This window comes from Phyllobates terribilis, unplaced genomic scaffold (genome assembly GCF_046119375.1).
Source record: "Phyllobates terribilis strain yellow unplaced genomic scaffold, ASM4611937v1 Scaffold_3__8_contigs__length_932513732, whole genome shotgun sequence".
NCBI classification, from domain to species: domain Eukaryota; kingdom Metazoa; phylum Chordata; class Amphibia; order Anura; family Dendrobatidae; genus Phyllobates; species Phyllobates terribilis.
In genome coordinates, this window is record NW_027362763.1 from 723,662,885 (window position 1) to 723,690,772 (window position 27,888).

Genomic DNA, 27,888 nt, shown 5'->3' on the forward strand with positions numbered 1-27,888 from the left:
AGAACTGTCTGAGGACTTGAGAACCAAAATTAGAAATTCGCAACATGTCAATTTCTCTTTCAGTAAATACAGTACAGACCAAAAGTTTGGACACACCTTCTCATTTAAAGATTTTTCTGTATTTCCATGACTATGAAAATTGTACATTCACACTGAAGGCATCAAAACTATGAATTAACACATGTGGAATTATATAGTTAACAAAAAAGTGTGAAACAACTGAAAATATGTCTTATATTCTAGGTTCTTCAAAGTAGCCACCTTTTGCTTTGATGACTGCTTTGCACACTCTTGGCATTCTCTTGATGAGCTTCAAGAGGTAGTTACCGGAAATGTTTTTCACTTCACAGGTGTGCCCTGTCAGGTTTAATAAGTGGGATTTCTTGCCTTTAAAATGGGGTTGGGACCATCAGTTGTGTTGTGCAGAAGTCTGGTGGATACACAGCTGATAGTCCTACTGAATAGACTGTTAGAATTTGTCTTATGGCAAGAAAAAAGCAGCTAAGTAAAGAAAAACGAGTGGCCATCATTACCTTAAGAAATGAAGGTCAGTCAGTGGAAAAAATTGGGAAAACTTTGAAAGTGTCCACAAGTGCAGTTGCAAAAACCATCAAGTGCTACAAAGAAACTGGCTCACATGAGGACCGCCCCAGGAAAGGAAGACCAAGAGTCACCTCTGCTTCTGAGGATAAGTTTATCCGAGTCACCAGCCTCAGAAATCGCAGGTTAACAGCAGCTCAGATTAGAGACCTGGTCAATGCCACACAGAGTTCTAGCAGCAGACACATCTCTTCAACAACTGTTAAGAGGAGACTTTGTGCAGCAGGCCTTCATGGTAAAATAGCTGCTAGGAAACCACTGCTAAGGACAGGAAACAAGCAGAAGAGACTTGTTTGGGCTAAAGAACACAAGGAATGGACATTAGACCAGTGGAAATCTGTGCTTTGGTCTGATGAGTCCAAATTTGAGATCTTTGGTTCCACCCACTGTGTCTTTGTGCGACGCAGAAAAGGTGAACGGATGGACTCTACATGCCTGGTTCCCACCGTGAAAGCATGGAGGAGGAGGGGTGATGGTGTGGGGGTGCTTTGCTGGTGACACTGTTGGGGATTTATTCAAAATTGAAGGCATACTGCAGGGCCGGCGTCAGCACCTGGCGCACCCGGGCAAATGCCGGGGCCCTGAGCAGGCAGAGGGGCCCACTGGCGGTCGCGCACCCCGCTGGGCTATGGGCGGAGGAGAGCGGTGTCAGCGCCCGCCCTTCTCCGCCGCTTGCTCAGGGCCCCGGCAGCCCGATACTTACCTCTCCCCGTGCCTCCGCAGATCAGCTGTCTTCCTGCTCTGCGCTCCCTGTGACGTCTTTACACCGCGCCCTCCCCTGAGCCGTCACAGGGAGCGCTGAGCGGGAAGACGCCGACAACGCTGGAGTTCGGAGCCGAGCAGCGAGCGGCGGGCAGCAGGCAGCGGGCAGCAGGTAGCAGGTGAGGAGAAGGGAGGTGAGTATTTGATTTTTTTTTTTTTAATGTATGGAGGCATGGGGCATTATAAAGAGGGGAGGGGGGCATCCTCCATGGAGCATTATAAAGAGGAGGGGTGACAGCCTGCATGGGGCATTATAAGGTGGGGAACAGCCTGCATGGGGCATTATAAAGAGGGGGGGATTCCTGCTTGGGGCATTATAATGAGGAGGGGTGACAGCCTGCATGGGGCATTATAAGGTGGGGACCAGCCTGCATGGGGCATTATAAGGTGGGGAACAGCCTGCACGGGGCATTATAAAGAGAGGGGGGGACATCCTGCATGGGGCATTATAAAGAGGAGGGGTGACAGCCTGCATGGGGCAGTATAAAGAGGAGGGGTGACAGCCTGCATGGAGCATTATAAAGAGGAGGGGTGACAGCCTGCATGGGGCATTATAAAGAGGGGGGGCAGCCTGTATGGGGCATTATGTGGGGGGTAACAGCCTGCATGGAGCATTAAAAGGGGGGGGGGCCTGTATGGGGCATTATGTGGGGGGGAACAGCCTGCATGGAGCATTATAAAGAGGGGAGGGGGGTCATCCTCCATGGAGCATTATAAAGAGGAGGGGTGACATCCTGCATGGGGCATTATAAAGAGGAGGGGTGACAGCCTGCATGGGGCAGTATAAAGAGGAGGGGTGACAGCCTGCATGGGGCATTATAAAGAGGAGGGGTGACAGCCTGCATGGGGCAGTATAAAGAGGAGGGGTGACAGCCTGCATGGGGCATTATAAGGTGGGGAACAGCCTGCATGGGGCATTATAAAGAGGGGGGGATTCCTGCTTGGGGCATTATAATGAGGAGGGGTGACAGCCTGCATGGGGCATTATAAGGTGGGGACCAGCCTGCATGGGGCATTATAAGGTGGGGAACAGCCTGCACGGGGCATTATAAAGAGAGGGGGGGACATCCTGCATGGGGCATTATAAAGAGGAGGGGTGACAGCCTGCATGGGGCAGTATAAAGAGGAGGGGTGACAGCCTGCATGGAGCATTATAAAGAGGAGGGGTGACAGCCTGCATGGGGCATTATAAAGAGGGGGGGCAGCCTGTATGGGGCATTATGTGGGGGGTAACAGCCTGCATGGAGCATTAAAAGGGGGGGGCCTGTATGGGGCATTATGTGGGGGGTAACAGCCTGCATGGAGCATTAAAAGGGGGGGCCTGTATGGGGCATTATGTGGGGGGGAACAGCCTGCGTGGAGCATTATAAGGGGGGGGCAGCCTGTATGGGGCATTATGTGGGGGGTAACAGCCTGCATGGAGCATTAAAAGGGAGGGGCCTGTATGGGGCATTATGTGGGGGGTAACAGCCTGCATGGAGCATTATAAGGGGGGGACAGCCTGTATGGGGCATTATGTGGGGGGTAACAGCCTGCATGGAGCATTATAAGGGGGGGACAGCCTGTATGGGGCATTATGTGGGGGGTAACAGCCTGCATGCAGCATTATATGGGGACCGGTATCCTGTATGGAGCGTTATATGGGGGCCAGTATCCTGTATGGAGCGTTATATGGGGGCCAGTATTCTGTATGGAGCCTTATATGGGGGCCAGTATTCCGTATGGAGCCTTACATGGAAGCCAGTATTCCGTATGGAGCCTTATATGGGGGCCAGTATTCCATATGGGGGCCAGTATTCCGTATGGAGCCTTATATGGGGGCCAGTATTCCGTATAGAGCCTTATATGGGGGCCAGTATTCCTTATGGAGCCTTATATGGGGGCCAGTATTCCATATGGAGCCTTATATAGGGGCCAGTATTCCATATGGGGCCTTATATGGGGGCCAGTATTCCGTATGGAGCCTTATATGGGGGCCAGTATTCCGTATGGAGCCTTATATGGGGGCCAGTATTCCGCATGGAGCCTTATATGGGGGTCAGTATTCCGCATGGAGCCTTATATAGGGGTTAGTATTCCGCATGGAGCCTTATATGGGGGTCAGTATTCTGCATGGAGCCTTATATGGGGGTCAGTATTCCGCATGGAGCCTTATATGGGGGTCAGTATTCCGTATGGGGCCTTATATGGGGGCCAGTATTCCGTATGGGGCCTTATATGGGGGCCAGTATTCCGTATGGGGTCTTATATGGGGGCCAGTATTCCGTATGGGGTCTTATATGGGGGCCAGTATTCCGTATGGGGTCTTATATGGGGGCCAGTATTCCGTATGGGGCCTAATATGGGGGCCAGTATTCCGTATGGGGTCTTATATGGGGGCCAGTATTCCGTATGGGATCTTATATGGGGGCCAGTATTCCGTATGGGGCCTTATATGGGGGCCAGTATTCCGTATGGGGCCTTATATGGGGGCCAGTATTCCGTATGGGGCCTTATATGGGGGCAAGTATTCCGTATGGGGCCTTATATGGGGGCCAGTATTCCGTATGAAGCGTTATATGGGGGCCAGTATTCCGTATGGGCGTTATATGGGGACCAGTATTCCGCATGGAGCCTTATATGGGGGCCACTATTCTGTGTGGAGCGATTCACCGGTTTCTGAGCTATTGTGGAATTTACAATAGATATCACTCATGAAGTGAAATCTTTGCATTGTACTATATATATATATTTCTCCGCCGTATCTCTGCATCATGAATCGTGGTATGTGTTAAAGGGGCCCACTGAGACTCTTTCGCCCGGGGCCCAGAAAAACCTGGAGCCGGCCCTGGCATACTGAACCAGCATGTCTACCACAGCATCTTGCAGCGGCATGCTATTCCATCCAGTTTGCGTTTAGTTGGACCATCATTTATTTTTCAACAGGACAATGACTCCAAACACACCTCCAGGCTGTGTAAGGGATATTTGACCAAGAAGGAGAGTGATGGGGTGCTACGCCAGATGACCTGGCCTCCACAGTCACCAGACCTGAACCCAATCGAGATGGTTTGGGGTGAGCTGGACCGCAGAGTGAAGGCAAAAGGGCCAACAAGTGCTAAGCATCTCTGGGAACTCCTTCAAGATTGTTGGAAGACCATTTTCGGTGACTACCTCTTGAAGCTCATCAAGAGAATGCCAAGAGTGTGCAAAGCAGTCATCAAAGCAAAAGGTGGCTACTTTGCAAAACCTAGAATATAAGACATATTTTCAGTTGTTTCACACTTTTTTGTTAAGTATATAATTCCACATGTGTTAATTCATAGTTTTGATGCCTTCAGTGTGAATGTACAATTTTCATAGTCATGAAAATATAGAAAAATCTTTAAATGAGAAGGTGTGTCCAAACTTTTGGTCTGTACTGCATGCTTTTCATTTAGAGATTTTCCACATAGACTTGAACGAGATGAGGAAAATCCACAGAAAAGAAAATCCATGCAATCCGCACATGACTTCATCAAAAAAGTTTTAGCAAAGCTAAATAACAGGAAGTTTAAAAAACAAAGAACTTTTATTTAAAACATGATATATCAAAAGGATACAAAAACTGCAGCACAAAAAAACATAATTAAAATACTTGGAAAACAAACATGCCAAAAATGCAATGAAAAAATTGCAAGTTATATTGGCACAGAAATGCTGCAAAAAAATCTGCAACATCAAAAATGAACCAAATACACATCGTGGAAATGAAAAGAAAAAATGAGCGCCTCGAATTTGAGACGTCACTGGATTTACCTATACTACGATTTATATATTTTGTCAGTATAAATTTTATTTAATTTTTTTTTTATGGTGAGTGAACTCATTTGTCTTTATAGACTCTGAGCAACATAATGGGGGAACAGGTCCAGATTTTACCCTGAGGCTCAGAAAAGGGAGCTACGCCAATTGTTTGTACAAAGTGCCTGTGAACATGCGTGGCCCCCCATACTGAGCTAAGTATTTCATCTGCGTAGCTTCCCATGGATGGGTGTCTCAGTTGGGCCCCTGTCCTGCTCTGCCCTTATTCACATTGACGTCGTTTGACATATGGTAAGGTTTTAATACTAGAGACAGGTTAGGACCGTCCAGATGGGTTCACCTTGTCATGGCGGGATGACTTTTATGCTTTATTTGATCAAAATAGCATTAAGTAAGTACCCTATGCTATTTACATGTACTATTGCTATTTACTTATTTACTTGCTGTAGGGTATATGCTCATTTTGTTACTTTCTTGGGTTTTGTCTGTGAAATAGCCACTGTGTGAACGTGCTTTTACACTTTGCACGTATACCAGCTTATAGTCTGGCTAAGCGCTGCTGTCAATCAGAAGTGGAGGCAGCCTCCAATAGGCAAAATAAGGAGTTGTAACGGTGCAACGAGCTCTTAGCCACGCCAAGGTTGTACCGAAGTCCTCTCATTTGCATTTGAATTAAAAGTTATTTTTTCAGGCAGTGTACAAGTACCAGGGTCTTTATAGGAGATAATGTACCTATATCACAGTTTACAGTGCTGCTCACCATTATCGGCACCCCTTCATTTTTTTCACAGACTGTACAATATCTTCAGAAATAAATGGAATTGTACCAAAGCTATATCCTCAGGATTTTTTAATTAGTGGTCCAAAGTAATACAACAATAAAACATTGTTTTTCAACTTCTATGTTGCAATTTCAAAGAAGAAACAGAAGAAACAGCATGTGCAGCAATACTGGGTCAATACTGGGGGTGGAGCATAGAGGGGAAGTGCAGGCTGAACAGGCAGGGAGCTGGGTAACAGTTAGGAGGGATAGAGGGAAGAAGTATAGGAAGGCTGGTTCAGAACCGGCATTATTGGAGCACGACAGATCCTCTGACCGCCGGGGGAGTGTATGCTCCAGTAATGAGGGGGAGGGGGGAAGTGTAGGGCAGGCAAGACAGGTTCTGGTAGTGGGTGACTCTATTATTAGGGGGACAGACAGGGCAATCTGTCACAAAGACCGGGATCGCCGAACGGTGTGCTGCCTCCCTGGCGCTCGAGTCCGGCACATCGCGGATCGGGTTGACAGGTTACTGGGTGGGGCTGGCGAAGACCCAGCGGTCATGGTCCACATCGGCACCAATGACAAAGTGAGTGGTAGATGGAGGGTTCTTAAAAATGATTTCAGGGACCTAGGTAGGAAGCTTAGGGCAAGGACCTCCAAGGTAGTTTTCTCAGAAATACTACCAATCCCGCGAGCCACACAGGAGCGCCAACGGGAAGTTAGGGAGGTGAATAAGTGGCTAAAGAGTTGGTGCAAGGTAGAAGGGTTTGGGTTCATGGAGAACTGGGCCGACTTCGCGGTCGGCTACAGGCTCTACCGTAGGGACGGGCTGCACCTCAATGGGGAGGGTGCAGCGGTGCTGGGGAAGAAGATGGCTAATAGGTTGGAGAAGTTTTTAAACTAGAGACGGGGGGGGGAAACCAAGGAAATAGGTGGGATGTGAGGCAAGCAAGGGGGAAGGGGAGAAGTGAATATAATGAGGGTGGAGAGGGGGGTGGGGATAGTACAGTTAGATCATTAGAGAAGAATAGGATGCTAAATAACCCCAAAGTTTTATCTTGCATGCTGACCAACGCAAGAAGCCTGACCAATAAGGCGGATGAGCTGCAGGCGCTTATATCGGAGGAGAGGTATGACATCGTAGGTATAACAGAGACTTGGCTAGACGATAGCTACGACTGGGCGGTAAATTTATTAGATTATAGTTTATTTAGAAGGGACCGGAAACAGGGGAAAGGCGGAGGAGTCTGCTTATATGTAAAGTCATGTCTAAAACCCAGACTAAGGGAAGATATAGGAGAGGGAGAAGAGGGGGTCGAGTCCATGTGGGTAGAGATAGAGGGAACTAAAAATAATAATAAAATATTACTGGGGGTCTGCTATAAGCCACCCAATATAACAGAGGAGAATGAGAATCTGCTATTAGGACAAATAGACAAAGTAGCAAAACATAATGAAGTGATTGTAATGGGGGATTTCAACTACCCGGATATTGACTGGGAAACAGAAACCTGTAGATCTCAGAAAGGAAAAAGGTTCTTGACAAATATTAAGGATAATTATCTCTCCCAACTAGTGCAGGAACCAACGAGAGGGAAGGCCGTGTTGGACTTAATATTGACTAATAGGCCTGATAGAATAACTGAGGTACAGATAGGGGGGCACCTAGGTAATAGCGACCATAATATTATCGACTTCATAATGCCCTTCAGTAGGGTTATCAATAAGGGAACAACAAAAACATTAAACTTTAGGAGGGCGAAGTTTGATCAGCTGAAAGAAAGCCTTCAACTTATTGACTGGGACAAAGTTCTTAATCAAAGGAATTCGAATAGTAAATGGGAAACTTTCAAAAGAATTCTGAATACTCAGTGCGTGAGATATATACCGTATGGGAATAAAAGGGCCAGAAATAAGAGGAAACCAATATGGTTGAACAAGAACGTAAAAGGGGCGTTAAATAGCAAAAAAGAGGCATTCAAGAGATTAAAACAGGAAAACAGTAAGGAGGCACTAATGTGTTACAAGGAAAAAACGAGAACCTGTAAAAAACAAATAAAAATAGCGAAGGAGGAAACAGAGAGACGTATTGCTAGGGAAAGTAGATCAAATCCCAAACTGTTCTTTACGTATATAAATAGTAAAAGGATTAAATCGGATAATATTGGACCGATAAAAAGTGAGGAAGGCAAAATCATAGAGAAAGATGAGGATAAAGCTAATCTATTAAATAATTTTTTTTTGACAACTTTCACAAAGGAAATCGAACTAACAGGAGAAATGAGAAGTGACAAACTTAATCCTCCACTAAGTATGACAAATCTAACCCAAGCTGGGGTACAGAAACGCCTCAGTAACATTAAAATAAACAAATCACCAGGACCTGATGGCATACACCCACGGGTACTAAGGGAACTAAGTAATGTGATAGACAGACCGTTATATCTTATATTTAAGGACTCTGTTGAGACTGGGTCTGTGCCACTTGATTGGCGACAGGCGAATGTAGTGCCAATATTCAAAAAGGGAGCGAAAAGTGACGCCGGAAACTATCGGCCGGTGAGTCTGACGTCCGTTGTGGGCAAAATTTTTGAAAGCTTCATTAAAGAGGCAATTATGGAGCATCTTGATGCTAATAATCTTTTAATCCCGAACCAACATGGATTCATGAGGAATCGCTCCTGCCAAACAAACCTGATTGACTTCTACGAGGAGGTTAGCTCTCGAGTAGATCAGGGGGAACCAGTGGATGTCGTGTATCTCGACTTCTCAAAAGCGTTCGATAGCGTGCCACATAATAGGTTGGTATACAAAATGAGAATGATGGGGCTGGGGGAAAATGTCTGCAAGTGGGTAGCTAACTGGCTAAAGGATAGAAGGCAGAGGGTGGTTATAAATGGAATATACTCAGATTGGGTAAGCGTCACTAGTGGGGTACCACAGGGGTCTGTACTAGGCCCAATGTTATTTAATATCTTTATTAACGACATAGTCAACGGGATAAATAGTAAAATATCTATATTTGCAGATGACACAAAGTTATGTAAAACAATTAATACAAAAGAGGACAGTGCAGACCTACAGAGGGACTTGGATAAGCTGGGTAGGTGGAGCATTAAATGGCAAATGAGGTTTAACGAGGAGAAATGTAAGGTCATACATATGGGAAGGAAAAATGGAAGTCACCAGTACTCACTGAATGGGAAATCATTGGGGAATTCAGAAATGGAGAAGGACTTGGGCATCTTGATTGATAGCAAACTAAATTGGAGTGCCCAAAGTCAGGCCACTGCTGTAAGGGCAAACAGGGTAATGGGATGTATCAGAAGAGGTATAGCTGCAAAAGGATGAGAACATTGTTCTTCCACTATACAAAGCACTGGTCAGACCACACTTGGAATACTGTGCTCAGTTATGGGCCCCAATATATAGAAAGGATATAAATGAGCTTGAAAAGGTACAAAGGAGGGCAACAAAATTAATAAAGGGAATGGAGGGGCTGCAATACCCAGAGAGGTTGGCAAAACTAGGACTATTCAGCCTGGAAAAGAGAAGGTTGAGGGGGGACATAATAAATGTGTACAAATATGTTAGGGGACAGTATAGAGATCTTGCCCGGGATTTGTTCAAAAGGAGGGATATTACGGTAACAAGAGGGCATTCACTAAGACTGGAAGAGAAAAGGTTTCAGCACCAGCATAGGAAGGGGTTCTTTACGGTAAGAGCAGTGAGAATATGGAATTCACTGAGTGAGGAGACGGTAATGTCGGATTCACTACACCAGTTCAAGCGGGGACTGGATGCATTTCTAGATACCAGGCAGATTTCAGCGTATACTTAAAAATAAAATAAAATAGTAGGTTGATACAGGGATTTATTCTGACTGCTGGTTTCAGAGTCGGGAGGGAATTTTTCCTCAGGTGAAGATTGGCCAAATCATTTGGAGTTTTTGCCCTCCTCTGGATCAACTTTAGCAATTACAGAACTAACAGGTCGAACTTGATGGACGCAAGTCTTTATTCGGCTTTACAAACTATGTTAAAGGCTCCCCTAATTAATACTTGGTTGCACACCCTTTGGCATTGCTGACAGCCTCCAAACGTTTCTTGTAGCCACCTATAAGCTTCTTGCACTTCTCAGCTGGAATTTTCTCCCACTCTTCCTTTGCAGTTTGTTCAAGCTCTTGAATGTTTGCAGGGTTCTTTTTTCCAATGGCAAATTTCACCTCACCCCAAAGATTTTCAATGGGATTGAGGTCAGGACTCATTGCTGGTCATTTTAAAACAGTCCATTTTTTCTTTTTCAACCATTCCTGTGTACTCTTGGATGTGTGCTTTAGGTCAATGTCTTGCTGGAGGACCCATAATCTTCGACTCAAACCAAGTTTTCTTACACTGGGTAGGACATTTCGCTCTAAAATCTCTTGATAATTCTCTGATTTCATGATTCCTGTGATATGGTCTAGCCTCCAGTACCAGACGCAGCAAAGCAACCTCACAGCATTATGGATCCTCCACCATGCTTAACTGTTGGTAAGATGATCTTTTCCTTATCAGCTTCATTGCGCCGTCAGTAAACAAACTGTGGATTTGCATTACCAAAAAGGTCTATTTTTGTTTCATCTGTCCACAGAACATTTTCCCAGAAGGATTGTGGTTTGTCAAGGTACTCTTTGGCAAAGATCAGTCGTTCCTTTGTAAGTCTTTTCTTCAGCAATGGTTTCTTCCTTGGCCTTCACCATAAAGCTCTGCTTGGTTTAGTGTGCGGTGTATGGTACTTGTTGAAACCATGACCACAGACTGTTCTAGGTTGGCCTTCAGGTCTTTGGATGTTTTAAATTATTGTTTATCATTTGCTCTTTTGTATTTAAGACGAGGGCTCTATACAAAAAACTGTTTCCCTTGATTCATTTTTTTCAGGAGATATTCCACATTATGTACTTACACTTCATGGGTGCCAATAACAATGAGCAGGACTGTAGCTTGTTTAAAATGCATTTTGGGGGTAACAGAATAATTCAATAAAGAGGGAACTCGGACACAAAATATGATTAGCAAATATATTGCTTGTAAAATAAAAATAATAATTTTCTTACCTGCATTCATCTCTTGTTACTAAAATGAGACATTTATGTTTTTTAACAGGTCATAGAATTAAAAGAGTTGTGTCTGGTGTGGTCAGGCCACAGAGGTTCAGTCACTTAGTGCAGGATCCAACTACAGTAAAAGCTCTATTATTATCTATGTTATCACACAGAAGAAAGCAAGATAGCATGACAAGGACTGACATGGGTGAAAATGGGTAGAAAGTCAATAACATTCATTGATGTTAACAAAAAAGAAAATCTCCACAGAAAGGCTGTATTAACATCTCCGTTGTTGGCTCTGCTTAAAATAGAAGCCTCAATGCTTCGCCGTGTTCATCGCTCCCGACAGACCACATCGACTTTTTATTGGTTGCACCGTCTATTGTTCTGACAAGAAAAATAACTCTGCAGCAGTGAGCCTCCAACACAGATATGCATATAGCCTTAGGAGGCCCTGTTGTAGATACAATAAAAAATATGTGCAAGGTCTCACGATGGAAACCCAATTAGTCCCATTATGGTAGCCGTCATTTCGGGTATCATGCACTTTCATTATTTTAGTTGGCAGTCCATAGAGTTGAGAAGGTCCCCACAGAAAAGCTCATTCTGGCACCCCACTAGCTTAGACTGAAAAGCCTGGTGCTTGTTGACCGCCAGTTCCTTGCATCTTATGGTTATTCTTCCTCACTTTGCTTAGTGCAGGTATAATGCATACAGTCATGTCACAGCACATAAATAATGCATACAGTCACGTCACAGCACAGAAATAATGCATACAGTCAGGTCACAGCACAGAAATAATGCATACAGTCAGGTCACAGCACAGAAATAATGCATAAAGTCATGTCACAGCAAAGAAATAATGCATACAGTCATATCACAACACAGAAATAATGCATACAGTCATGTCACAGTACAGAAATGATGCATGCAGTCATGTCACAGCACAGAAATAATGCATAAAGTCATGTCACAGTACAGAAATAATGCATACAGCCATGTCACAGCAAAGAAATAATGCATACAGTCATATCACAACACAGAAATAATGCATACAGTCATGTCACAGTACAGAAATGATGCATGCAGTCATGTCACAGCACAGAAATAATGCATACAGTCATGTCACAGCACAAAAAAAGAATGCGTACAGTCATGTCACAGCACAAAAAGAATGCGTACAGTCATGTCACAGCACAGAAATAATGCATACAGTCATGTCACAGCACAGAAATAATGCATACAGTCATATCATAACACAGAAATAATTCATATAGTCATGTCACAGCACAGAAATAATGCATACAGTCACGTCACAGCACAGAAATAATGCATACAGTCATGTCACAGTACAGAAATAATGCATACAGTCATGTCACAGCACAGAAATAATGCATACAGTCATGTCACAGTACAGAAATAATGCATACAGTCATGTCACAGCACAGAAATAATGCATACAGTCATATCATAACACAGAAATAATTCATACAGTCACGTCACAACACAGAAATAATGCATACAGTCAGGTCACAGCACAGAAATAATGCATACAGTCATGTCACAGTACAGAAATAATGCGTACAGTCATGTAACAACACAGAAATAATGCATACAGTCACATCACAGCACAGAAATAATGCATACAGTCATGTCACAACACAGAAATAATGCATACTTCATGTCATAGCAAAGAAATAATGCATACAGTCATGTCACAACACAGAAATAATGCATACAGTCATGTCATAGCAAAGAAATAATGCATACAGTCATATCACAACACAGAAATAATGCATACAGTGATGTCACAGCACAGAAATAATGCATACAGTCATGTCACCACAAAGAAATAATGCATACAATCATATCACAACACAGAAATAATGCATACAGTCATGTCACAGTACAGAAATAATGCATACAGTCATATCACAACACAGAATTAATGCATACAGTCATATCACAACACAGAAATAATGCATACAGTCATGTCACAGCACATAAATAATGCATACAGTCATGTCACAGTACAGAAATAACGCATACAGTCATGTCATAGCACAGAAATAATGCATACAGTCATATCACAACACAGAAATAATGCATATTGTTAGAACCCTCCTGTTAGTTTTTGCTATCTTGTGTTTTGCGGTCACGTGACCAGCTGCCTATATATTCCAGCTCCACCCTTCTGGCTTTGCTGGACTTCAGTGTTTTTTGCCTGTTTCTCTAGCTAGGTGCTTTGGTGCCTATCTCTGTCTAGTTCGCTTGGTCCTCTGGGACCTCTAGTACTTTTTGTCTGTTTGTCTTTTGCTCTGCAACAGCTTCTATTATGAGGTGTCCCATTTTTGTCCCAGTCCTTAGTTCTTTTAGGGACCCCTCCCTTTATTCTATAGGTCTCCGTTCAGACTAGCCGAGGACGAAGGCGGGTCTGTTCACAAGGAACAGGCTGCCCGCTACATCGTAGGGATTCAGCTTAGTGTTACTGTAGGGACAGCCTTCCCCTTTCTTTCCTTAGTTTATGTTGCAGATCATAACAGTAAGGCCAGCCCAAAAAAAAAACTAAAACGAAAGAAATTCGGGGATCAGTATGGTTTCCGTCCAGGATTTGGCTCAACGCCTGCAGGGATTGTCTCTGGAGGTGGCCGAGCTTCAGCAACACGTGAGTAGCTGTCCTGGAGCGCATTTTGTGGAACCCAAGGTAGGACTGCCCGATGTTTTTTATGGTAAACAGCAAGATTTTTTTTCCTTTAAAAATGCTTGTTTGTTATATTTTCGTTTGAGACCAAGGTCCTCTGCGAATGAATCACAGTGCATTGGTTTTATTATGTCACTTTTGCGCAATGAACCACAGGGGTGGGCCTTTTCTCTCCAACCTAATGATCCGTGTTTAAGTTCTGTTGAAGAATTTTTTTCTGCTATGGGGCTATTATATGACGATCCTGATCGAATCTCATCTGCTGAATCAGAACTTAGACGTTTGAATCAGGGGTCAGATGATGTTGAAATTTATTGCACACACTTCAGGAGATGGGCCTCAGAAGTTAAATGGAATGATTCGGCGTTGAAATGTTTATTTCTTGCTGGTCTGAGTGAAAGGGTTAAGGATTTGCTAATTGCATTCCCTGCACCTGAGACTCTGCAGGAAGCTATGCAGTTAGCTATTCGTGTGGATAGGAGAATAAGGTACAGGGTTAATGATGTAAAAACTCCTGTAACTTCAGGTCCTAGTTTCCAGAAAATCTGCACTGACAGCGGAGAACCAATGGAGGTTGGGGCGATGTCACTCCGCTCTCAAGAAAGAGATCGGAGATTCGCCAAAGGTTTGTGTCTTTATTGTGGTAAAGCTGATCATTTGATTAAGTATTGTGAGCGTCGTTTAAGTAGAGAAAAAAAAAAGGTCAGTTACGCCCGCATAGCCCGCATAGCTTGTTTACGCTCTGCAGGAGTGTTCCTTTCTGGGAGTACTGGTCTGCAGGGTGATTTGATTGAATTTCGGGTATTTGTGGATTGTGGTTCAACACTTAATGTGATTGATAAAGGGTTTTTGGAAAAACTTAAATTGAAATCCAAACAATTGTGACATGAGTGTATGAATTATTTGTGCTGTGACATGACTGTATGCATTATTTCTGTACTGTGACATGACTGTATGCATTAATTTTGTGTTGTGACTCACAACACAAAATTAATGCATACAGTCATGTCACAGTACAGAAATAATGCATACAGTCATGTCACAGCACAGAAATAATGCATACAGTCATGTCACAGTACAGAAATAATGCATACAGTCATGTCACAGCACAAAAATAATGCGTATAGTCATGTCACAGCACAAAAATAATGCATACAGTCATGTCACAGCACAAAAATAATGCGTATAATCATGTCACAGCACAGAAATTATGCGTACAGTCATGTCACAGCACAGAAATAATGCAGTCATGTCACAGCACAGAACTAATGCATACAGTCATATCACAACACATAAATAATGCATACAGTCATATCATAACACAGAAATAATTCATACAGTCATGTCACAACACAGAAATAATGCATACAGTCATGTCACAGCACAGAAATAATGCATATAGTCATGTCACAGTACAGAAATAAGGCATACAGTCATGTCACAACAAAGAAATAATGCATAGAGTCATGTCACAGCACAGAAATAATGCATACAGTCATGTCATACCACAGAAATAATGCATACAGTCATATCACAACACAGAATTAATGCATACAGTCATATCACAACACAGAAATAATGCATACAATCATGTCACAACAAAGAAATAATGCATACAGTCATATCACAACACAGAAATAATGCATACAGTCTTGTCACAACAAAGAAATAATGCATACAGTCATATCACAACACAGATATAATGCATACAGTCTTGTCACAACAAAGAAATAATGCATACAGTCAAATCACAACACAGAAATAATGCATACAGTCGTGTCACAGCACAAAATAATGCATACAGTCATGTCACAGCACAGAAATAATGCATACAGTCATGTCACAGCACAAAAATAATGCGTACAGTTATGTCACAGCACAGAAATAATGCGTACAGTCATGTCACAACACAGAAATAATGCAGTCATGTCACAGTACAGAAATAATGCATACAGTCATGTCACAGCACAGAAATAATGCATACAGTCATGTCACAGTACAGAAATAATGCATACAGTCATGTCACAGCACAAAAATAATGCGTATAGTCATGTCACAGTACAGAAATAATCATACAGTCATGTCATAGCACAGAAATAATGCATACAGTCATGTCACAGCACAGAAATAATGCATACAGTCTTGTCACAGCACAGAAATAATGCATACAGTCATGTCACAGTACAGAAATAATGCATACAGTCATGTCACAGCACAGAAATAATGCGTATAGTCATGTCACAGTACAGAAATAATCATACAGTCATGTCACAGTACAGAAATAATGCATACAGTCATGTCATAGCACAGATATAATCATACAGTCATGTCACAACACAGAAATAATGCATACAGTCATGTCATAGCACAGAAATAATGCATACAGTCATGTCACAGCACAGAAATAATGCGTACAGTCATGTCACAACACAGAAATAATGCGTACAGTCATGTCATAGCACAGAAATAATGCATACAGTCATGTCACAGCACAGAAATAATGCTTACAGTCATGTCACAACACAGAAATAATGTATACAGTCATGTCACAACACAGAAATAATGCATACAGTCATGTCACAGCACAGAAATAATGCATACAGTCATGTCATAGCACAGAAATAATGCATACAGTCATGTCACAGCACAGAAATAATGCATACAGTCATGTCACAACACAGAAATAATGCATACAGTCTTGTCATAGCACAGAAATAATGCATACAGTCATGTCACAACACAGAAATAATGCATACAGTCATGTCACAGCACAGAAATAATGCATACAGTCTTGTCACAGCACAAACATAATCCATATAGTTATCTCACAGTACAGGCATAATGCATACAGTCATGCCACAGTAATCTATATATATAATCGTCTTATCCCGTCTGTCTGTCTGTCTGTCTGTCTGTCCAGGAAACCCGCGTCGCTGATTGGTCCGGCCGCGGCCAATCAGCGACGCGGGATTTGAGAAAAAGATTGCGGCCGTTAGCGGCTCATCTGCAGGACGGAGGTCAGCGGCGATGCAGCAGGGAGATGACCGGCGCGAGGCGCTCATCTCCCGGCCGCTAGCTGAATGGAGGACCGGGGAGCGGCGCCGCCGGTCGGGATGCTTCTGCTGCAAGCAGCCGCTCATCTCCCAGCTTCTCGCAGCGGAAGTGGTCGCACAAGCAGCGCCACTCCCCGGTCCTCACTAATACGATACTGATTGGTCGCGACCAATCAGCGATTTTGGCACCAAATTTAAACACCGCTCTGTTGATTGTTCGCGGCCGCCAGCCGCGAAAAATCTGCGAGATTGGCGCCAAATTTCAACAACGCTCTGCTGATTGATCAAAGCTGCCGGCCGCGACCAATCAGTGATTTTGGCGCAAAATTTAAACACCGCTCTGCTGATTGGTCGCGGCCGCCAACCGCAAACAATCAGCGAGATTGGCGCCAAATTTAAACAACACTCTGCTGATTGGTCGCGGCCGCAGGCCGACCGTGACCAATCAGCGAGATTGGCACCAAATTTAAACACCACTCTGCTGATTGGTCGCGGCCGCCGGCCGACCGCGACCAATCAGCGAGATTGGCACCAAATTTAAACACTGCTCTGCTGATTGGTCGAGGCCGCCGGCCGCGACTAATCAGCGATTTTGGCGCAAAATTTAAACACCGCTCTGCTGATTGGTCGCGGCCGCCAGCTGCGACCAATCAACGAGATTGGCGCCAAATTTAAACACCACTCTGCTGATTGGTTGCTGCCGCCAGCCGCGACCAATCAGCGAGATTAGCGCCAGTTTAAACAACGCTCTGCTGATTGGTCGCGGCCCACGGCCGGCCGCGACCAGTCAGCCACATTGGCGCCAAATTTAAACAACACTCTGCTGATTGGTCGCGGCCGCCGGCCGACCGCGACTAATCAGCGAGATTGGCGCCAAATTTAAACATCGCTCTGCTGATTGGCGCCAAATTTCAACAACGCTCTGCTGATTGGTCGAGGCCGCCAGCCGCGACCAATCAGTGAGATTAGCGCCAGATTTAAACAACGCTCTGCTGATTGGTCGCGGCCGACCGCGACCAATCAGCGATTTTGGCGCCAAATTTAAACACCGCTCTGCTGATCGGTCGCGTTTGCAGGCCGCAACCAATCAGCATTATTGCCGCCAAATTTAAACACCGCTTTGCTGATTGGTCGCGACTAATCAGCCATTTTGGCGCCAAATTTATACACGCTCTCCAGTCCTCACTAACGCGGTTCGCTGATTGGTCGCGGCCGCCGCCCGCGACCAATCACCGATATTGTAAGAAGTAAGGGGCAGACCTAGCACCACACAAAATATTAATTATGTATTTGTGCCAATGTCCCCATGAATGCAAACAAGCATAAGAAAAAGACAAGGGGGATTGGGACAAATCCAGGGCACCAAATACAATTGATAAATAGATATAAAGACACTAATGTACAAGAATATGCAAAATTTTATTAGTCTCAAAACACATTACATAGGACATTATTAAAAAACATGATAAAAAACATACACAGGACAAAGGACAAAAAAGGAAAAAAATTCACCCAAACAAAAGAAAAATAATCAATAGATATGTCAAAGATGTATTACACAACTGTGCAAGATAAATGTACTTCAATAACAATGGTACATAATTCCAAATATCGCTAAAATATATATGGCATGTTATAGATAAATCAATTGGTAAGAGAGCATAGTAGAAAATATCTATGCTCCACTATCAAGCCCACAAATAAATTAAGTATAAAGCAATGTAGGAATAAGGAGAGTACCAGAAAATAAAGATGCTGTAGTGCCGGCGTCCCTGCCCTCTGCTAGGCAGGGACGCTGTTCCCCTCACCGCTCTGCTCCGTGCCCGGCGTCCCTCTCCCGCTCTGCTGGCAGCGCGTGCTCCTTCCCGGCCACTGTGCTTAGGGCGCGCGCGCGCGCCCTCCCTCCCTCTTAAAGGGGCCGCGCGCGCCGTCCTAAGGAGTCCCCGGCCAATGGCCGGAGGACTTTACCATATATAAGGCACCTCCTCCAAAATGGAGGTGCCCGAGCAATGTTGTTGCACCGTTCTACTCTGCTTCAGCCCTCAGGTCCCTTGCCAGTTACCTGCCAGTTACCTGCCAGATTCCTGCCAGCTTGCTGTCCTAATCCTGCCTGATTTCCTGTTACCTGCCTGCCTGCCTGAGGTCCGACGGTCTGCCTTACAACTCCGGTCAGTCTGTCTAAGGACCAACTTGCCCGCTCACCTGGGAGCGCACATCAGCTACCTGCCTGCTTGCCTGAGGTCCGACGGTCTGCCTTACAACTCCGGTCAGTCTGTCTATGGACCAGCTTGCCCGCTCACCTGGGAGCGCTTCTCCGCTACCTGCCTGCTTGCCTGCCCGGAGGCTCCGCTGTCACGTGCTGTGACCACCAGCTATTCCAGACTCTTGCCCGTTCACCTGGGAGCGCTTCTCCGCTACCTGCCTGCTTGCCAGCCCGGAGGCTCCGCTGTCACGTGCTGTGACCACCAGCTATTCCAGACTCTTGCCCGCTCACCTGGGAGCGCTTCTCCGCTACCTGCCTGCTTGCCTACCTGGAGGCTCCGCCGTCACGTGCTGTGACCACCTGCTATTCCAGAGACTCTCGCTTGCTCACCTGGGAGCACACATCCTCCATCTGCCTTGCTAGCCTACCTGGAGGTTCAGCCATCACAGGTCGTACCTACCCTTTTCCTAGAGACTGCCCCGGTCACTTGCCGTGACCTCCAGCCCGTTCTTCCAGAGACTGCCCCGGTCACTTGCCGTGACCTCCAGCCCGTTCTTCCAGAGACTGCCCTGATCACTTGCCGTGACCTCCTGCCCGTACACCCAGAGACTGTCCCGGTCACCTGCTGTGACTGCCTGCCTGGTCGCCACCCGCTCCCTTACAAGGACCGCTCCCTTGTATAGTAGCCCAGAGGTTCCGCCTCCCAGACCCGTTACAGTTTGCTCGGGCCATGGAACCCGGTGGCACCCAAGCTCCCTCGCTCTCGGACCTGTGTCATGAACTGTCCCGTCAGAGGTCCCAACAGGAGTCCATCCTGGGTCACCTGCGGAATGTCAATACTCGCCTGGACACTCTGACTGCTCCACCAACAACCTCCGCCAGTGCCATGTCTCGCAATCCGGCAGCTCCGCTGTCCACTAACACCATGATATCCTACCCCGGACCTCGGCTTTCTGCACCTCCTCGCTTCGGAGGCGACTCAGCCCAGGCTCGGGGCTTCATAAATCAGTGCACCCTGCACTTTGAACTATTGTCCCACCAGTTTAACTCCGACCGAGCCAAAATTGCATTCATCATGTCCCATCTCACCGGGGAGGCCCTGGCCTGGCTAAATCCTCTATGGGAGAGAGGAGACCCCCTGGTGTCCAACTTGCCTGCTTTTCTCACGGCTTTCCGGAAAGTCTTCGACGAACCCGGACGGAAGACCTCATCCGCATCATCGTTGCTACGCCTCCGTCAGGAAAGTCTCACCGTGGGCCAATATGCCATACGGTTCCGTACCCTTGCCTCGGAGCTGGCCTGGGATAACGACGCTCTGGTTTCCGTCTTCTGGGAGGGTCTGTCCGGCCGTATTAAAGATGAACTTGCCGGTCGGGACATTCCTACCACTCTCGATGACTTAATAACTCTTGCCACCCGGATTGACCTACGGTTCCAGGAGCGTGCCAGAGAGGTCACCCGTGAGAGGAGGTTACCACGTCTAGCTCCTACTTTTCAGAAACCCGTCACTCCTTCTGTCTCTAACCAGGTACACCCTCCTGAGCCTATGCAGGTCGACCAGACCAAGATGGTCAAGACCCGTCAGGACTTACGCCGTGCCGAGGGGACCTGCTTCTACTGTGGCAGTAAGGAGCACCGGATCCGTGCCTGCCCGGAGAGGTCGGGAAACGCCTGTGTCTAGGTTCGCTCAGAGAGGTCCACCTAGACAAGAATAAATCCTCTCCATCCCTGCTGTTGTCAGTTTCAATCGTCTACGGGGAGAACCGTTATTTCGAACTAGCCCAACTGGACTCTGGAGCAGCCGGGAATCTTATTTCACAGTCCCTGGTAGAGAAATACCGCATCCCCACCAAACCTCTGGCTGTACCCTTGTCTGTTGCTGCCGTGGATGGGGGGCTCTTACCACGCCCCATCCAACTCATCACCGAATCCATTACTCTGCAGGTGGGAATGCTGCATTCTGAAAGTATCTCCTTCCATGTTCTGCCTGGACTCTCTCACGCCCTCTTGCTAGGCCTACCTTGGCTCCAGAAACATGCACCCGTTCTTGACTGGCAGACCGGAGAAGTCCTTCGCTGGGGACAGGGCTGCCATAAGACCTGTCTGGTTCCCGTTCATCCCGTCCGTCCTTCTCCTACCCCAGCTAATCTACCTGGACTTCCGATTCCTTATTGGTCTTATGCTGATGTCTTTAGTAAAAAGGAGGCAGAGACACTACCCCCTCATAGACCATACGACTGCCCTATCGACCTGTTACCTGGTACTTCTCCTCCCCGTGGGCGTATTTATCCATTATCCGCTGCTGAGACCTGGTCGATGTCCGAATATATTGAGGAGAATCTGGCCAGGGGATTCATCCGGAAATCTACCTCCCCGGCGGGAGCAGGCTTCTTTTTCGTCAAAAAGAAGGACGGCTCTCTCCGTCCCTGTATAGACTATAGAGGCCTTAACCAGATCACGGTGAAGAATAAGTACCCCCTTCCGCTCATTCCGGAGTTATTTGATCGTCTGAGGGGGGCTAGAATCTTCACCAAACTGGACCTCCGTGGGGCGTACAACCTGGTTCGTATCCGTCAGGGGGATGAATGGAAGACGGCATTCAACACCCGGGACGGCCACTATGAATATCTGGTAATGCCCTTTGGCCTCTGTAACGCTCCTGCCGTCTTTCAAGAGTTGGTCAATGACATCTTCCGGGACCTTCTCTACTCCTGCGTAGTGGTGTACCTGGACGACATCTTGGTCTTCTCTCCGGATCTCCAGACTCACCGGAGGGATGTTCGTCAGGTCCTGCTCAGGCTCAGGCAGAACCATCTCTACGCTAAATATGAGAAGTGCCTCTTTGAGCAGACCTCGCTTCCGTTTCTGGGCTACATTATCTCTCAGACCGGCCTACAAATGGATCCTGAGAAACTGTCTGCCATCGAGAAATGGCCCCGACCAGAGGGGTTGAAGGCTATTCAACGGTTCCTGGGCTTCGCCAACTATTACCGCCTCTTCATCCCGCACTTCTCTTCCCGGACTGCCCCAATTTCCGCGCTCACCCGTAAGGGTACTAATCCCAAAGAGTGGCCGCCCGAAGCAGAGGAGGCCTTTCTTTCCCTAAAACAGGCCTTCTCTTCCGCCCCGGTGCTGCATCGCCCGGACGGCAACAAGCAGTTCTTCCTGGAAGTTGACGCCTCCTCCTCTGGAGCCGGAGCGGTACTTGCTCAAAAATCATCTTCCGGGAGAATGGTAACTTGTGGCTTCTTCTCCAAACTCTTCTCCTCTTCTGAGCGCAACTATTCCATAGGAGACCGAGAGTTATTGGCCATCAAGCTGGCGTTGGAGGAGTGGCGTTACCTACTCGAGGGGGCTCTTCATCCGGTAATAATTTACACTGACCACAAGAACTTGGCTTACCTCCAGCATGCCCAGAGACTTAACCCGCGCCAAGCCCGGTGGTCCTTGTTTTTTGCTCGCTTTGATTTTGTTCTTCATTTTCGCCCGGCTGACAAAAACGTCAAAGCAGACGCCTTGTCCCGATCCTTTCTGGTGTCCGATCTCGAGGAAGAACCTAAACATATCATCGATCCCGCCAGAGTAATGCAGGTGGCTCCCGTGAGTCTAAATCGTCTCCCTCCCGGTAAGACGTTTGTTTCAGTACCTGATCGGGAGAAGATCCTACACTGGGGCCATTCGTCTAAACTAGCTGGCCACGCCGGTCAGAAAAAGACCCTCCAGCTTATTGCCCGGCACTATTGGTGGCCTACCCTGCACAAGGACATAATAGACTTTGTTTCTGCCTGTGTGTCCTGCGCCCGCAACAAAGTCCCGAGACATCTGCCAGCCGGACGCCTCCTTCCGCTTCCTGTACCTGCTGCCCCCTGGCAGCATATAGCAATGGACTTTATAACTGATCTCCCCGTCTCTGCCGGTTGTACGGTCATTTGGGTGGTCGCTGACCGCTTTTCCAAGATGGCTCACTTTATTCCCCTGCCAGGCCTTCCGTCTGCACCCGAGCTGGCTAAAGACTTTATCCGCCACATCTTCCGTCTTCATGGCCTGCCCCTCCACATCGTGTCGGATCGTGGGGTACAGTTCACCTCACGTTTCTGGAGAGCCACTTGTAAACTACTAGACGTCACCCTGGACTTCTCTTCCGCTTACCACCCACAGTCCAATGGTCAAGTGGAGCGGATCAATCAGAACCTGACCAGTTACCTCCGGCACTTCGTTAATGCCCACCATTCTGACTGGGTGGATCTCCTACCATGGGCCGAGTTCTCTTATAATAATCACGAGAGCGAATCCTCCTCCAAATCCCCGTTTTTTGTAGTCTTTGGTCAGCATCCTCGGATTCCTTTTCCTGTCTCCACCTCTGTGGACAACCCGGCTGCGGAATCTCTCGTTAGCAAATTTTCCTCCATATGGGAGAGTACCCGGTCCGCACTCCTTCTGTCATCCGAGCGTATGAAAAGACACGCTGACAAAAAACGCCTGGAACTCCACAATTTCGTCCAGGAGATAAAGTCTGGCTCTCATCTAAATATGTTCGACTCAAGATACCTTCTTACAAGTTAGGACCTCGGTTCATCGGTCCTCTGGAGGTCATCAGTCAGATCAACCCGGTGGCCTATAAATTGAAACTCCCGGCCAACTTACGGATCCCTAACTCCTTCCATGTATCTCTCCTCAAACCCGTGGTGCTTAACTCTTTTTCCAAGTCTACAGGTACGCCTCCTGCTCCGGTTTCTGCTGAGGACGAGTTTGAGGTAGAGAACATTCTTGCCACCAAAAGGGTAAGAGGAAAGACCTTTTTTCTGGTAGATTGGAAGGGGTTTGGTCCTGAGGAGAGAACGTGGGAGCCCTGGGAGAACATCCATGCCCCTCTCATCCTAGCTAAATTTCTATCTGGCCTAAAAAAGGGGGGGCCTAAAGGGGGGGTACTGTAGTGCCGGCGTCCCTGCCCTCTGCTAGGCAGGGACGCTGTTCCCCTCACCGCTCTGCTCCGTGCCCGGCGTCCCTCTCCCGCTCTGCTGGCAGCGCGCGCTCCTTCCCGGCCACTGTGCTTAGGGCGCGCGCGCGCGCCCTCCCTCTTAAAGGGGCCGCGCGCGCCGTCCTAAGGAGTCCCCGGCCAATGGCCGGAGGACTTTACCATATATAAGGCACCTCCTCCAAAATGGAGGTGCCCGAGCAATGTTGTTGCACCGTTCTACTCTGCTTCAGCCCTCAGGTCCCTTGCCAGTTACCTGCCAGTTACCTGCCAGATTCCTGCCAGCTTGCTGTCCTAATCCTGCCTGATTTCCTGTTACCCGCCTGCCTGCCTGAGGTCCGACGGTCTGCCTTACAACTCCGGTCAGTCTGTCTAAGGACCAACTTGCCCGCTCAGCTGGGAGCGCACATCAGCTACCTGCCTGCTTGCCTGAGGTCCGACGGTCTGCCTTACAACTCCAGTCAGTCTGTCTATGGACCAGCTTGCCCGCTCACCTGGGAGCGCTTCTCCGCTACCTGCCTGCTTGCCTGCCCGGAGGCTCCGCTGTCACGTGCTGTGACCACCAGCTATTCCAGACTCTTGCCCGCTCACCTGGGAGCGCTTCTCCGCTACCTGCCTGCTTGCCAGCCCGGAGGCTCCGCTGTCACGTGCTGTGACCACCAGCTATTCCAGACTCTTGCCCGCTCACCTGGGAGCGCTTCTCCGCTACCTGCCTGCTTGCCTACCTGGAGGCTCCGCCGTCACGTGCTGTGATCACCTGCTATTCCAGAGACTCTCGCTTGCTCACCTGGGAGCACACATCCTCCATCTGCCTTGCTAGCCTACCTGGAGGTTCAGCCATCACAGGTCGTACCTACCCTTTTCCTAGAGACTGCCCCGGTCACTTGCCGTGACCTCCAGCCCGTTCTTCCAGAGACTGCCCTGATCACTTGCCGTGACCTCCTGCCCGTACACCCAGAGACTGTCCCGGTCACCTGCTGTGACTGCCTGCCTGGTCGCCACCCGCTCCCTTACAAGGACCGCTCCCTTGTATAGTAGCCCAGAGGTTCCGCCTCCCAGACCCGTTACAGATGCACAGAGAAAAGGAAAAAGTATAAATAACCTACGCGTTACGCCAAATGCTTACGGCTTCATCAGGGGTGAGATCTGGTACTCTCCTTATTCCTACATTGCTTTATACTTAATTTATTTGTGGGCTTGATAGTGGAGCATAGATATTTTCTACTATGCTCTCTTACCAATTGATTTACCTATACCATGCCATATATATTTTAGCGATATTTGGAATTATGTACCATTGTTATTGAAGTACATTTATCTTGCACAGTTGTGTAATACATCTTTGACATATCTATTGATTATTTTTCTTTTGTTTGGGTGAATTTTTTTCCTTTTTTGTCCTTTGTCCTGTGTATGTTTTTTATCATGTTTTTTAATAATGTCCTATGTAGTGTGTTTTGAGACTAATAAAATTTTGCATATTCTTGTACATTAGTGTCTTTATATCTATTTATCAATTGTATTTGGTGCCCAATCACCGATATTGCCGCCAAATTTAAACACCGCTTTGCTAATTGCGCCCGGTCGGCCGCATACATATTCTAGAATACCCGATGCGTTAGAATCGGGCCATCATCTAGTAATAATAATTTTTATTTCTATAGCGCCAACATATTCCGCAGCACTTTATATTTTAGAGGGTACTTGTACAGACAATAAAGACATTACAGAATAAAAGTAATCCCATAAATCAATAGATGCCAAACATAGTGCATACAGTCATGTCACAGTAGAAACATAATGCATATAGTCATGTCGCAGTACAGAAATAATGCATTCAGTCATGTCACAGTATTATTATTATCTTTTTTTTTTACACAGTGCCAACATATTCCGCAGTGTTTTACATATATTATCATCACTGTCCCCATTGGGGCTCACAATCTACATTCCCTATCAGTATGTCTTTGGAGTGTGGGAGGAAACCGGAGAACCCGGAGGAAACTCACACAAACACGGGGAGAACATACAAACTCCTTGCAGATGTACAAACATAATCCATATAGTGATGTCATAGTAGAGACCGGTCCTTGTTATATGGCAGCACATGAATAATGCACATGGGGATGTCACGAAACAGAAAGAACATAACTGGTGCTGTCACAACAAACCGCAGGCTGCATGAATCAGACCCTGGGTGCAGCCAGCTATATGAAACTCTGGTGCATTTCAGAGAAAAAGAGAAAATAAACATAAAAGATCCGGCCGGGGACCAGAGTAGTCTAACTGCACCCCCAGCCTGTTCTTCCCAGCGCTACTGCAGGTGATTGATAGTGTCTCTCCCTCGTGTGTACATTAGAGACCTGTCAATCGCCTCTAGCAGTATTGGGAAGAGCCGGTAACCATAATCGGAGACAAGACTAGCCAATGGCGGGCGGCCACGCGACTGCTATGGGGCCCGTGAGCCGGGGGGCCCAATGTCAGCGCCCGCATAGGTAAAAAACATCACAGAAAAAAACAGCCTTACCAACCCCAGTTCAGATTACCAAAGCACAATCAGGACGCGGCAGACCTCATGATAAAGGCGGGGGCCGCACAGGTGCAAAATACTGATACGGAAGCCACCCCCTCTATGAATTGGCAGATACTGTATGTGAGTGGCTGTGTAGTATTAACATTGCACACAAATGCAGCTTATATAGGATGCCAGTCACACAGATAGGTGTGGTGCACTGGGTCTGGCTTACAGACTATTAATGACGCCCATAATTTTAAATCGAGCAGGCTGCCCGGCACTATATAAGTGCACCACACAGGACAGACGCCCCAATACACCCACCCAAAAATGAAGGGCCTGGCCGCATTCTGCAAAAAATGGAAAATGTGCAAAAAGATGAAAAATAATGTATAAGATAAATACACTACATGAGGTATTGGTCGATATTTTGGCCAAAATCCACAAGCTTGCAACCCATGTTACAGGTCCCCATACTTGCAAGTATCTACGCTAAAATTAAAAACAGCTTATAGAAAAAGACAAAAATTCAAAAGAAAAAACATCACAGCAAAAAACAGCCTTACCAACACCAGGTCAGATTACCAAAGCACAAGCATGGGGTCTGCCGCGTCCTGCTTGTGCTTTGGTAATCTGACCTGGTGTTGGTAAGGCTGTTTTTTTCTGTGATGGTTTTTTTTTTTGTTCTTTTTCTGTGAGCTGCGTATAGGGCCCACACTACATCGGGCTCCGTGTAGTGAGCTGGCAGGCTCTGGCTGTTCTGTGATAATTGAGATAGAGCCTGTGACAGAAATGATAACGCAGGATGGTGTTGCCACCTTGTGGCCAGAGGTTGCACCTGCGCAGGATGTGATGACAGAGAAAAAGACTGAGTCTCCTGTGTCCCTCCCTGGAGAGTCACGTGAGAAAAGTGAAAAAAAAGCGCGCGGGGAGTCTGAGGTGGTCTGTAAAAAAGAACCAGGATGGTGTGTAGGTCCTCGTGTGTGCTGTAGAGGATACTCTCAACGTGGTTTCTGTTATCTGACACCTTTTCCGCAGAGTTTTCCCCAGCTTCCGCACTGCTGAAGGATTCAGCTGTTACACTCCCCGCTACTGGAGTGTGAACCACATAAGGGAATCCACAAGAGCTATTACCCGGATCAGAGAGACTGTAAGTGGGACCTCTGGCGAGAGACCGAAGTATTCCTTCCTTTCAGCGAAGTCTGCTGTTCCTGTTTTCTTCGGCTGGGACGCCTTCCTTCAAAGACAGACAGGCCTGCGACGGGGGACACATCCTTCTGGAGTAAAGGACTGGTAATGTGTGAGTAGGGACAGTGAGGGTCAGCTTATAAGTACACGTTATTGCTGTGAACATTTACGGTTGTCATTTACTGTGTTCTGCTGTGTTAAAAATGTATACAAGTAAAGATACGGTTATCAAGGTAGAGTTTGTGTGTGGGGATCTTGC